The sequence below is a fragment of the Pongo pygmaeus genome, chromosome 7, assembly GCF_028885625.2.
Source record: "Pongo pygmaeus isolate AG05252 chromosome 7, NHGRI_mPonPyg2-v2.0_pri, whole genome shotgun sequence".
Taxonomy (NCBI): domain Eukaryota; kingdom Metazoa; phylum Chordata; class Mammalia; order Primates; family Hominidae; genus Pongo; species Pongo pygmaeus.
In genome coordinates, this window is record NC_072380.2 from 134,117,461 (window position 1) to 134,131,718 (window position 14,258).

A 14,258-nucleotide genomic window follows, 5' to 3' on the forward strand; every position below is an offset into this window, starting at 1 on the left:
CTTATGAGTTTGTGGTTATTTGTTACAGCCGCAAAAGAAAACTAACCTACAATTGAATAATTCCCTAGGAAATTTGTCTTGACAAGTGAGTACCATGAGAAAATACCCTATCTCAGTGTCTTCAAACCACAACAAGCAACAGAGTACTCACTGAACACATAGGCAGAAAGCTTGAGTTTCCTCCAGTACAAAGTAAGGATTAATATACATGGAAATTAGGTTTCTGAACTCATGGGGCATAGAAGGCCTCTCTGTACCCGAAGCATAATAGCATGTGAATACAGCTGCGATTTCCTGGTCTAAACTTCCCAGTGTCAGTTCTGAAGGAATGGAAAGCAGGAATCAATCAAAGGAAACAGAAAATCTAATTAGCAAGATTAATCATGATAACTCACAGCTAGTTTTCTGCTCTGTATAGTCATCGATAATAAGGATACAATGCATAAAACTACAGCTATATTCCCACACTCATGAGAATTATTACATAACAGGTGTTTCCCAGCCAGGGGTTACAAGACTGTAGAGGGTGGGGTGGGGCAAAAAGAGCTAGGAATAATAATTTTGTGGCTTCTTTCTACTGGCTAGATGGCTAGAGTGCAAGAACTCCAGCTGGCTTCCTCTTCTTGACACTCACTCACAGTTCTAGTACTTTCTGCTTCTGTCAGATGACTGAGGAATTGAGACCAATACCTTTCACTTTCATGTTGATGCTAGCATTAAACAAGTGATATCATGCACATATTGTCTGGCTTATACAATGCAGCTATTCCTCATCCTCCTTCTCTGCCCCTTCCTAACCTCCTCCCTCATACCCCTCGTTCTTCTTCTTCCCATCACATTTGTTGACCACCTACCACATGCCAGACATGTTGTGGACATTATCTCAATGTTGACAAAAGCACGCTATGAGGTAGGTAGTATGACTATCTCATTTTACAGATGAAGATGCTAAGAATTACACAGGTTAAATAGCTCGCCCGAGGTCTGAACCTGGGAAGTGATGCTGGATCTCTAGAAGACTGACTTCAGCCTCCATGTGTTTTATCACACACTATAGATTTTTCCTTTTACAGGTACCCTGAATCCTCGTCAAGTGGCATCCTACAGCTGTTCTGCTTTTGGCCTAACCCTGGATAACACGCTTAGAACGTGGCACAACCTTGAGTTGCAGAAAGTGAAAGGTACTTGAGCCCCTGTTCAGGTGCTGAATCATAGCCTCCTAACATATGCTTTTGTCTGCACCAGCGTGGGACCCGGATATCTCACTCTTCCCACAAGCAGGTCTTTAGGTTCCCAGAGGCCCAGGGGTCCACTCCATGTCTGCCTTTTACCCATCATTCTGAACCTGGGGCTCTGCTTGGCATGCCTTATTCTCTCTACCTGGCTTCCTTCTCCTGCCTCTTCAGAGGGACTGTCTCTGGATGCTGCCTGCAAAAGGACTCCTTGGCTCTTGATCCTAAGGCTTACGTCTCTCCTCTGCTGCCTCACTCAGCCTACGTAGCCCAGCAACTTAGAAACAGAGCTTCTGTCCAATTCTTATTTTCTGGGCTCACAGCTTGTTGAGAAGATGGTGAACAGCCCTTGACCATGCCAACCATTCTCAGCACCATACCACAGGCTTTCACTACAGCTGTCCTACTTCGCCAGCCTGACTCCTTGGGTGATTTTAATTTACTCTAATTGGATCCTAAACCAAGTATCCTTATTTTAAAACTAGCTTAGCTGCTTCTCCATACTTCAGGTGTATCTCTGGAAATACATTCACTGAGTTTCATTGCTATCAACCTCCTAGGGTTCTCTCCCTCACTCACACTTCCCTCACCCAGAGAAAGCATTTTATTTTCTGTAACCAACTCACGTGCCCAGATTGGAGTTTCATTCCACTTGGTCTGCGTTTCAGCACTTCCTTTTTTAACCTAATCTGAGGCTTTAAAGCAACCATTTGTTTAAAAAGCAGCAAATAAATACGGCAAAAAGTTAAAACCAGACAAGGGGGTTTTAATGAATAGCATACTTCTCACTCCATTTGGCCAAAGAAGCCACTTTGAACTGTTTCTGCTCTCCCTGCTCATACGGGTATTGTGTTTGTGTGTGTACACATATATACACATTCATGTATATTCTTTTATTTTAAATACATGAAGCACATTATACACAATATACACTATTTTGTGTTTTTTTCTCTGTGTTGGAGCTATTATCTTATTAGCATATGCAGAAAGCTCTACCTCATTTTTTTAACGCCATCTAAAGAGCATTATTTACCTAGCTGTACCCTAGTTTTTTCAATAGGTCCCGTGTTAATGGATATTTAAGTTGTTTGTTGCTTTTTTGCTATGATATCATTATTTTAGTAAATATATTTTATATATATATAGTGTGTGTATATATGTATATACATATAATGTCTCCAGTGTTTCCATTTCCTTTCTCTCTATTCCCTTTATATTATACGCTTATGTAATTACATTTAGTTCTTTTTTTTTTTTTTTTTTTTGAGACAGCATCTTTTTCTGTCGCCCACGCTAGAGTGCAGTGGCACCATCATGGCTCACTGCAGCTTCGACCTCCCAGGCTCAAGCAGCTCTCCACCTCAGCCTCCTGAGTAGCTGGGACGACAGGTGCATGCCACCATGCCCAGCTAATTTTTATTTTTATTTTTTTTCTTTTTCAAAATGGGGTCTCACTACATTGCCTAGGTTGGTCTCAAACTCCTGGGCTCAAGCAATCCTCCCTCCTGGGTCTCTTAAAGTGCTGGGATTACAGGTGTGAACCACCGTGCCCACCCTATTTATTTCTTAACTCATTTATTGATGCTCTGCTTTCTCCACTAAACTATAATCTCCTTAAAGGCAGGAACCTTATTTTCCTGTCATTGCTAAATTTCTGGAAATCCAAATAGTGTCTGGGATATAGGATATATTAAGTTAGTTTTTCGAATAAATGAATCAATGAAGAAAGGCATTCTTATATATTATTTAGAGTATACCTGTGGGATAAAGCCCTATAAGCGGGAATGTGAATTTAAAACATTTCCTGGTATTGCCACGTGTCCCTTAAGAGAGGCTGTGCCAATGTATAGTTTACCATGAATGCTGGAGAAGGCTTGTTTTCAGTCATCTTTTTCAACCCTTATGTGACACTGAGCAGGAGAATAGGGTCTGTGGGCAGGGAAAATAAGGCCAATTCTTGCTGATTTACTAGAACTAAATCAAATGGAAACACTTCAGCTATGACAGGAAATATCCTCTCCATTTACACAGGGTGTACACCGAGTAAATGACTTGGTAACTTTACTTCATCCTTTTCATTTACATAGGGCATACACCAAGTAACCCATGGAAACCTCTAGAGGGTATTTAGACCCCAGGAAATTCTGTAACCGGGCTCGTGAGCCCCTATGCTGAGGCCTGCTCCCACCCTATGGAGTGTACTTTCATTTTCAATAAATCTCTGCTTTTGTTGCTTCATTCTTTCCTTGCTTTTTTTGTGCATTTTGTCCAGTTCTTTGTTCAAGATGCCAAGAACCTGGACACCTTCAACTGGTAACATATTTTGGTTGAGCCTTCAACCAGTAACAACACTTTTTGATCTTTTTCAATCCTACAGGCAGTTCTGTGCTAAATATTATAGGGTCAGAAACTTTCTCCCACCCACTAATCAAGTCCTTTACCTCTAGCTCTTCAAATCCCTATTCACAACTTCCATTGCCTCACAGATGCTCCCTGGCCTCCCCGCCAGGACTATGGTGCTCATCCTGGTGACCCAGTTGCCTGTTAGATGACAGACTCAGGGACGGTGGCCACACAGGCCTGGAAGCAGGCTCTGGCCTTTGGGGCAGGGAACCCCAGGGTCCCTCATTCCCAGAGCAGGATCTAAAAGAGTGTGTGTGTGTGTGTGTGTATGTGTTGTGTGTCCCCTGGGTGACCACATCGCCTGGAGGTAGCCAAGAACAGGGATCCTACTTGCCCAAGTCTAATTTCAATACTACTAATATTGGAAAGTGTTTTAGGTTCTTTCCTCAAAGCTGAGGTGAACATTTTTCATATATATATCTTTCTTTTGAAATAAATCGCTGAGCACCAAGACTAGTTCCCTCACAGCTCCTAATAAGAAACAAAACAGCAGTGTTTACAGACATTGAAAACACTGGAGAAAATGAAGGAAATGTCTTCTTTAATATGAACATTACTATACTTTTTAAAGCCAGTAAGTTCAGAAAAAATCCAAATGAATTAGTGCGCTACTACTTTGTAGGTAATTAATATATGGGACCTCTTATCCCAAGGGTACAGTTTGATAATACAAAATGCTATATATTCCTCTCAGCTGAGGGACTATATTCCCAAACATATTGTTGCAAAACAAATTGCTGTTAAAAATTATATAATTTTAAGATAAAGCAATGATTAGTAAATAGAAACATAATCGCAACCATCAAAGAAAGCCCTTATATATTTCATGTATGTCAAAATAAAAAGGATACGTTTTCAACACATTACCTAATAAAATTGCTAATGACATTTTGCCCATCTTAAATTAGGAATGTTGGACAATATAAAATTTATTTTCATATATTATGCTTTACTTTGAAGAAACTTTTCTATTTCCTTCTCCTACTGTTTTAATGAGATGGTTGTAAATTTGGTACATTTTGTAGGGGAAAAAAAACATTCAGTGCTTCTCAAACTATTTGTGGAAAAGGTCATTTTTGTCCACAAATCCATCCTTAACCAATATTTTTGTAAAACAAAAGAACAGATCACTAGAAATGTAAAATATAAAAGGTACAAAACAACAAAGAAAAGAACATGCAAATTATGTCAATATGTTTTATAATCAAAAGAAACTAACTGTTATATATATATTTTTTCTTTCTTTTTACAAGAGCACAAATCCACTTTTATTTATTGACTTTTCACTAGTTTAAATCCTTGAGGGATACAGCGTCACTTGGATTCTGTATCCAATAGCCTAAGCAGGAAGATTGCTTCGGAATGTGGCACGAACCATGCCACTGTTTCCATGGGCCCGAGTTACCTTTCCCCAAATTACTCTGGTTTTGTTTGGTTTGCCACCAGGAGTCACTGTGTTGTTCTTTGCTTTGTATACATAGTACATCTCTTACCCAAATAGAATTCTGTTTCATCTCAGGCATAAACACCTTCAATTTTAAGAAGAGATGTGTGTGCCCTTTGATTCCGGAGACCCCACTTATAGACAGCAAAAACGGCCTTGGGCCACAAGCTTCCAGACAATATTTCCTTTTAGAAGTCCTGTTCCCAGCAGGCCTCCACAGGATCCAAAATGGCAGAAAGAGGAAGACGAGCTATTAATGTTCTTAAAGCTTATTCTCAATGTCTATTCTCCTCCAGCAGACAGATAACAAACCTTTAGATATCAGTTCTGATCCACAGAGCATAGGCATCTTCCAGAGCTTGATTCCTTGTCCATATATTCCATTCCTTTTAGACTTTCTATGAAGTTTCGACTGTCACTTTTGGGACCCTGTTTAAATCCTTTCTTTATTCATCCTAGAAAATCAAAGTAACTTGTGATAGATAAAGCTTTGGATGACCTTGATTTAAACCAATAGCTGGAATTTAGTTGGTAAATGCTTTCCCGCATTTTGACTCTGCTGACCAGCGTATTTTGGAAAGCCACAGAGCACACATCGCAGCCCTATCAGGCTCCCTCCATTCATACTCAGTTCATCTTCCCAGACAGGCTCTCAATGGCATTTCTAGGACTCAGGACAATTTTTATTTAATTTCCTTTATTTTTCCCAAAGTTGAAATGTAAAACCGTTACCCCCACTCTTCTATTGTCTTTCCCTCCATTTTTATCTCTCCAATATTTTATTCTCATTTTTTTCTAATGCTCTACAAGAAAAGCAACATAAAAATTAGTACCTAGTGAACACAAAACTCTCCCAGTTGAAGATGTAAACTGATGAAAACCTCTATAAACCAGAATCTTAAGTAAAGGAGGAACTCATAGTTAACAAAATTAATTACCTAAAAATTAACTTTGGATATAAAACATTTTCACTAAAATTTGTGGAAGAGAGATCTTTAATGGACTATAACAAAAATCCCATGTCTGAAGAACTTTCCTAAAGCTTTAGTATTTTAATCGGGTAACTAGGCATGTCCATACTAGTTAAATGGGTCTTAGGTGTGACATGATTTATCAATCTTGTTTTTATAGATAGGTAAAAGTTAACTTTTAAGCTCTTTACAACTGCACAGCCAGCAGTAAGTTCTCCCTTGGAGATATTCAGTAGAAAGCGCTATTGGAGGATCAAAGCCTCCCTGCTCTGAGGCTAGTTTGGGCGATGACAATCTGTGTGAACTTTATTACACCACTTCATTTGGAGCTTCTGACTTGCCGTTTGTTAAATAAAGACAGTAAAACCTTTCAGGGAGGAGTGCAGATCAAATGAAGCGGTATGGTTGAGATTTAAAAGCAAAATCACCTCCCTGCAATGAAACCGTCACTAGTGACTAATAACTTCATGAGAATTTAATCTGAGCTTTTCATTGAGCATATGCCGTCTGTCAGGCTTTGTTCTAAGTGCTTTACACACATTAACTCCTGTGATTTTCAGAACGACATGATGAAGCAGGTACTATAGTCATTCTCATTTTGCATTTGAGCCAACTGAAGAACATTGAATGCCAAAACGGATTAAATCATTGACTCAGGGACACATGCCTAGGGAGTCAGAGTGCTTGGATTTGAACTAAAGGAAGTTCATAGTTAATATTTTTAACACTATGCTATGCGTGGCTCTGGAGATTCATGCAGTCTAATTAATACAGGCACCCAGGGCCAGGCGTGGTGGCTCACGCCTGTAATCCCAACACTTTGGGAGGTCAAGGCAGGCAGATCACTTGAGGTCAGGAGTTGGAGACCAGGCTGACACACATGGTGAAACCCCATCTCCACCAAAAATCAAAAATTAGCTGGGCGTGGTGGTGCACGCCTGTAATCCCAGCTACTCAGGAGGCTGAGGTGGAAGAATCACTTGAACCAGGAGGTGGAGGTTGCAGTGAGCCAAGATTGTGCCACTGCACTCCAGCCTGGGTGACAGAGCGAGACCCTGTCTCAAAAATACATAAATAAATAAATAAATAATTTAAAAATATAGGCACCCAGATGTCATTGTCAACTTTGGTTGGCAAGTCCTAGCACATTTACCTCTTGAATATTTAAAAAACCTAACCTTTGCTCTGAACTTAGTCCCATTGTGTTCATTCAGGTCACTAGCTCCTACATTAGTAAACAATTATTCAGTAATCAGTCACTATCAGGCATGTGTGAGATGTTGGAGGGCATCACAGTGAAGAAGTCACATTCACTACCACAGTGGTGCTTATTATTTCCATAAGGAAGACAACATTGAATGCATATGTACAGAATGAGAAAATAATTATTTGACAGTGACAAGTGCTATGAAGGCAAATGCCACTATCATCTTGTGCCTAGACTTCTGTAACAACCTCTTCATTGATCTGCCTGCCTCTAGTATTGTTCCATTCCAATCCGTTGAGCACAAAATGCAGTCTGACCCATCCAAAAGCAAATCTGACCATTTGATGATCTTGCTTAAAGTCTCCCACGCCCCTGTGCCATCACTCATAAGGATCAATCTAAGCTCCCTGGTAATTGGCTTCTACTTCCCTCTTCAGTTACTTCCCGTATTCTTTGCTTCTGGATTTTATGCCACATTAATTAGAATTCCCCGTAGGCACTACTCTTCTATGCATACACCATGTTCCTACTTCTGTGCCTTTGTGCAGGTTGCCCTCTCTACTTGAACCCCTTTCCACCCTTCATCTCCTGTCTGATGTTTACTTTTCAAGAATCACTGCTTCTAGGAGGACGACCCCGACACAAGTTAAGAAGGACTAAAAGCAAACGACATTGGGGTTTTCATTCCTTGATCAAGTATTGTGTCTTTGTGTTATTTTCATCACTGCATGGAGGTGCCAAGGGCAATACCTAGAATGCAATTAACACTCAGCATATGTTTGCAGAAACAAACCAGAGAAGTTAGCAGATTCTATCATCTCTCCCAAGTCAGTAGTCCCTATCCCATTTCTCTCCCACTTGCCTACTGAAGGAGGATATTTATAGCTATATCTTAATGAATATAATCAATATTTTTTCCAAGTACCATTCTCAGGTAAACACTGACTCTTGCTTCACCCCAGATTAGGCACCTCAAGCCCACAGGTCTGGGAATATTCTTGCTCTTTATAATACTTATTATCCACATATTTGGAGATACAGAAAACAATTTTTTACTTTCAGCAGGCACAGGGGTAAAAGGAAAAAGCATTGAAATGATTCTGTACAATATTGCCTTCTATTTTTTATGTCAGAGATAGGTTGGAGGAGTTGAACCCATAATGCAGCAGGAAACAATTTTATTATATTTTGTCATATTCTAGAACCAGGTTTTACATACATTCTGGGTGTTTAATAAGCAGATTCTTTTCAGCTCCTCTGAATAAACAGGACATAGTCTCTTCTCAGTATATTAAGAAAGGCCCAGGAACACTATCCAGTAAAGACCACTGCTGAAAAATAGTTTCTACTGATACATGTGATAGAAATTACAGGTGGGAAAATGAGTTGAAATTAAATATTTGTAAACAAAGTAAACTTCTCCCCAATTCATTTGTCAATTTTGTTTCCTTTATGATCATATTCCCAACTAGAAATCAGCATTTTTTGGAGTGAATTTAGATTTCCAATGATGTTTCCCAAAATTACCACGAGATTCATTACTCAATATGCAAGAAAAATTAATGTACTAAGTTTTTACTTACATGACTGCAATTTTAATATTTGAAGATTATGGGGAAGAAATATCATTGTGCTTTTCTACCATATTCTGTGGAAATAGAAATTGAGAGCATTTTCTGCAAGTTTTAGAAATGTCTTATTGGAAAAGTTAATACAACCAAATAATCAACACAATTCTGTAGTATTCTTGAGGCTAAAATTGTGAGCTATGTGTTTCCTTTTTAAGACAGAAAGAGAACTCAATGTTAAAAGTACACTCAGCAAAGAATCATTCCCTGAGAAATACGTTGCCTCAATCCTTCTGTACTCTGCAATAAAATGTAGCACAAGCAAATAAGAGTTTATTTACTGCTGCATAAAACTTTGGAGGAGCAGGCAAGGAGAGGAAGCCTGCTTTCGATTTCTACCATCTGGAAATATTAGAACTCAAAGCTAAGATATTTCCAACTTTCTTGTAGGATAATAAGTAATGTGTCTTCTCCACTCTCCAGCTCTGCAGGCCAGAACAAATGTCATAGGAATGATCATTGTCATAGGTAAATTTCTTCACGTAAGTACATCATTCCTCAAAAACTTGAGAAAACTATTAATTTGGCTTTTTAAAATGTGCAACCCCCACACGTTTTAAATTAGAGAAGTTATGTGCGAAGTCATCATTGCTCTGTTTTGTAATCCCTTGTAAACAGAGAACTTAACTCTTTCACATTTATTTTTCTTAACAATATTTCTTGAAAATAAGAAAATTTTTTTCTTGAAAATAAATAAAATTATTTTTTCTAAAGAACATCTGAATAAGCAGATTAACCCTGAGTTTCAGAATCAGCCCTCTGAAGTATCGCTTGACATTTTGCAAGTCACTTAACCCCTTTGGAGCTTCTGTTTCTCTTTCTGTAAAATAATACTGACCACCCACCAAAGTTAAGGACCTGAAGGCAACCCTAGACTTCAGAAGTGTGCCAGTGCTTAGCATGAAAGTGTCATATAACTTCCAAGGAGGCAGTGTAGTCTGATGTGGAAACGGTTCAATTATCCCTCAGGAAACCAAGGTCTTGTTCTGTTCTCAATTTGGAGACTAAGTGACCTCTGAGAGGCCATCCACTCTGAGAGCTTTGTTCATTCTTAGGGCAGCATTCAACCTCAATCACCACTGAATTTCAAACTCTCTTCTTTGTCCTGCCAACGTTTTGTTTGGTTTTGTTTTTCTCCTATACTCTTAATGTCTCCTTCTATCAGTTTCCTTGTCCTAACTGCTACGGTTTGAATGTGTCCCACAAAGTTCTTGTGTTAGAAATAAACCCCCAATGCAACAGTGTGAACTGTTAAAGAGGTGATTAGTTCATGAGGGCTGTGTGCTCATGAATGGATTAATGACATTATGGTGGGAGTTTGTTATAAAAATGAATTCCACTCCTGTACACTGTCTTTTGCCATTGTGATGTCTTCCACCATGTTATGACATAGCAAGAAAGCTCTCACCAGATGCAGCGCCTTTATCTTAAACTTCCCAGCCTCCAGAATTATGTGTCAAATCAAATTTTATCGTTCATAAATTATCCAGTTTGTGGTATTTTGTTATAGCAGCACAAACCAAAGACACTAGCATATTTAATATTTTTTCACCAAGAAAATATGAAAATTGGTGGCCGGGTGCGCTGGCTCACGCCTGTAATCCCAGCACTTTGGGAGGCCAAGGGGGACGGATCACAAGGTCAGGAGATCGAGACCATCCTGGCTAACACGGTGAAACCCCGTCTCTACTAAAAATACAAAAAAATTAGCCAGGCGTGGTGGCGGGTGCCTGTAGTCCCAGCTACTCGGGGGGCTGAGGCAGGAGAATGGCACGAACCCAGGAGGTGGAGCTTGCAGTGAGCCGTGATCTTGCCATTGCATTCCAGCCTGGGCGACAGAGTAAGACTCCGCCTCAAAAAAAAAAAAAAAAAGGAAATATGAAAATTGTTGTAAGATCTTTGTGTTCCTCTTCAAAAAAGTCACTCGGAAAAAAAACAAACATAAATAATAATAAATACTTGGTAAGTTCCCCAGATAAAGTTGTTTTGCAGTTTCCAAGCAATAGACCAAAACTAAGTCAAGTTTTAAAATTTCTCCATTTTACTGTTCCTCAACCTATTTTGACCCTAGATGAAAGGCCTATATTTAATTATCCATGGTATTTTAATCATAAATTAAACCAAATTTTTCATTGAGAATTGAGAAATGAATTATACTCAAGAGAAAATGGACAGAGTTCATTCAAGGAAATTTAAAGATAAATAGCAACAATAAAGTTCAGATAAGATGGTCATATAAACCACATCTCACTACAATTAATTTGAAGAAGTAATTTCCATTTATTTATTGTCTTTAATTGTGATTAGGGGAAATATTACTTAACAGGACTTCTCTTATAGTGTTTAACAATTCTATTGTTATTCAATAATTTGAAGTTTTCATGATACTTGCTAGTTAGAAACATGATCTTTAAAAAAAAACAAAAAACTTTTGCAGTTACTTTCCTAAGCCAAAAAAAAAAAAAAAATGGGAATGCAGACTTCTTGGTGATAGATATAGTACACCTTCAAGATGTTTCTGCTAGGTGCATCTCTTTTGCTTCTTGGGATATTGATTACATTCAGTCTTGGACACCATTGGTAGACTCCCAAAAGTTTAATGAAGTGTGGAATAGGCACTTGTGATAATAGCTTCAGGTCCGTGTCAAAGTGCTTCAATGACAAGCAGCAAAGTGACCAGCAGTTCATTGGCAAGAGCTTTAAAGAGGCTGTGTTCACCTGGATCCAGTGAGTTTTTCTGGAGTTGGATCATTGGATCATATTTCTCTATTAAAAGAGGAAAAAATATATAAGGAAGACAGTAAAACTCTAGGATGTTTTTAGTTGATATCAAGAAGTATACATTTAAAAATAAAATAGACAGATGTATTTGACATTTAAAAAGAAACAAACAAAATAAAAGAGAGTCCGTTATAGGGCACAGAAGTAAAAAGGTCATCTGCAAAGAATCGCAGTGCATAATTCAGGACTAAGTAAATTAAACACTTTGTTATGGAGAATTTGCTGTTACTCTGTTTTGCAGATTAACTCCAAAGTATGAATATACACAAACCAGAAATACAAACTGGTCACAAAGATGATAGAAGCTATAAAAATAAGTGGCAAAAACGAAGCTAAAAAAAACAGAATGGTTCTAGCATAGTGCTAGAGGAAAAGAATTTTTAAAGGATGAGGTATCTACATCCTTTAGATAAGAAATAGACTAGAGAAGTTACAAAATATCCCAAGCAGCCTGAGGAATAAGAGACTCCAAATAATGTAGAAGAAGAGGATATTGGAAGAAGGACAACTGTCTAGTGAGATCTTTCAGATGGAGTCCAGATAAGAAGACCTAAGGTACCTCAGCTGACAGAGAGCATTAACTACCAGACATATGAATAAAGCCACCTTGCACCTCTCAGCCCAGTCCATACAGCTGCCATCTGACAGCAACTACTCTAGTGATTCCAAGCAGGACCAGGAGAACCATCCTTCAGCTCACAGAGTTGTGAGAAAAAATAAATTGTTCTTCAAAGAATAGATCTCTTTGCAGTCTGTGTACCCCAAACAAATGGGAGGCAAAAAATTATTTGAAACTTGTTATCCTGTGCATAATAAAAGCAATGTTTGCTTTATTTTATTTTACATCTATAGTTAGTACTTTTGGCAAAATATCCATAAATTCCAAATACGATAATTTGTCACTAAAGTCATTAATTTTTCATTCCTCTAGAACACAAAGTGAATTGATTATCAAGGAGTATACTATATTTCTTTTACGACAGTTGCTTCAGCTATGAAAATTCCACTGATACCAATTCCGTAAGAAATTTTAAAACCAAGGCATTAAGAAATGCATTTTTCTATGAATCCTGGAGAAAGTTCTGAACTTCCTAATAAAACAATCTCCATATTGTTAAAAGATCTAATGATATGAAATGATAAATGCTTTCATCACAAATGCTGAGGCTGATGAGGTTATATTATATCATAGGGCATTGATTAATGACAATTTATCCATACTTCCTTAGATGTATAAAAATCAAGTATATTCCAGGTATATTCCATACCTAAGTAGGGGTTCTTTGCTCTTCATTTAAATTGTTTTTAAGTCAGCTTGAAGAGTCATTATTTTCTTTGTGAAATTGAAATTATGGTTCTCATATTACACAAGACTTTTGCTATGACAACATAATAGTTACAGAAAGAAAAAAATCCAATCTTAAACTACCATAACATATTTAACTTATAATTGCAGATCTCTCATAACAAGCAACAACAGCTGAAATGATGGTGAGGGAAGGGAGAATTTTTAAGACCAGGGCTGAAACAGTATGGGTCCAGAAGACAAAAATAAAGACTTTTCACAGAATTGCCATTTATTATTGGTTATTTATGCCGGTTCAATATAAAATGTACCATTGTATAGCATATTCTACCTCTTCTTCTATACTTTGTTTTCATTTTTAATGTCTGCATCTTTTCCAGCAGCCCTGCCAGTATACCTAACAGAATCTCTTCTTGTGTGTTAGTAGCTATAATGCTGTCTTTACACAAGCAGGTTTTAAAACAAACAAACAAAACAACGTCTATTCATTATTTTTTTCAAAATTACTTTGGACAAACCCTACCCTAACCATTGCAACAAACAAGTTCAATTCATAAAAGAATAAAACCACTCATGGTGACCAACAGCAAGCCTTGAATGCTGAACTATTTTTTTCCTAATATTGGACTGACTGTGCAGTTTGGCACCAGTAAACAGGACTCATATTGCTGACTTCCCTTTAACAGTGTTGGCTATAAACTCTCCTCTAGCTGTTACTGCCATCGAGGATTTGTCTGCATATTTGAGAGGGAGAGCCAGGAAAAACAATTGTGTTTGCCCAAGAACATAATAAGTCTATCGAATAGTGAAATAAGCTGGGGATATCTAAGTGAGCTTTGGGTTTTGCACTCAGCTTAATAGTGATCCTTCCCTTGATCTTCTCAATGCATTTTCTTAAAGGTATTGAAAGCTGAAGTTCTCTGAAGAAAGGTTTCTGCAAACAAGGCCAAGAACACTAAAACCTTAAACCCATGTAAATGGGATCAGCTGTTTGCTCTGAACCTGTTTCTCACAAGTAGCCAGTCAGCTACCTCTACTCTCCCACACACCCCAGTGTGTCCTTAGAATAATAATTATGTCTCAAGAGAGTTAAATCAGTGGCCAGAAATCATATAGCTAGAGATTGGACTAACAGACTGAGGATTAGAATCTATCCCAACACCCAAGCCTACTCCTGTCTGCCATGTTGTTTCTCTATGTACAAGACAACATTCTTAGTTTTTACAGCAAGTTAAAAGATGTGTGAGCTAGATGACTTCCCTGAAGGAGTTTCATTCTCATTCAGG

The 14,258-nt window shown here is 38.1% G+C and overlaps 1 pseudogene; it reads right to left on the minus strand.

The window, feature by feature from the left end:
• Window positions 1-4,926: 4,926 nt before the first annotated feature.
• Window positions 4,927-14,258, minus strand: part of LOC129042130 (large ribosomal subunit protein eL33-like) — a 50,939-nt pseudogene continuing 41,607 nt past the window's right edge.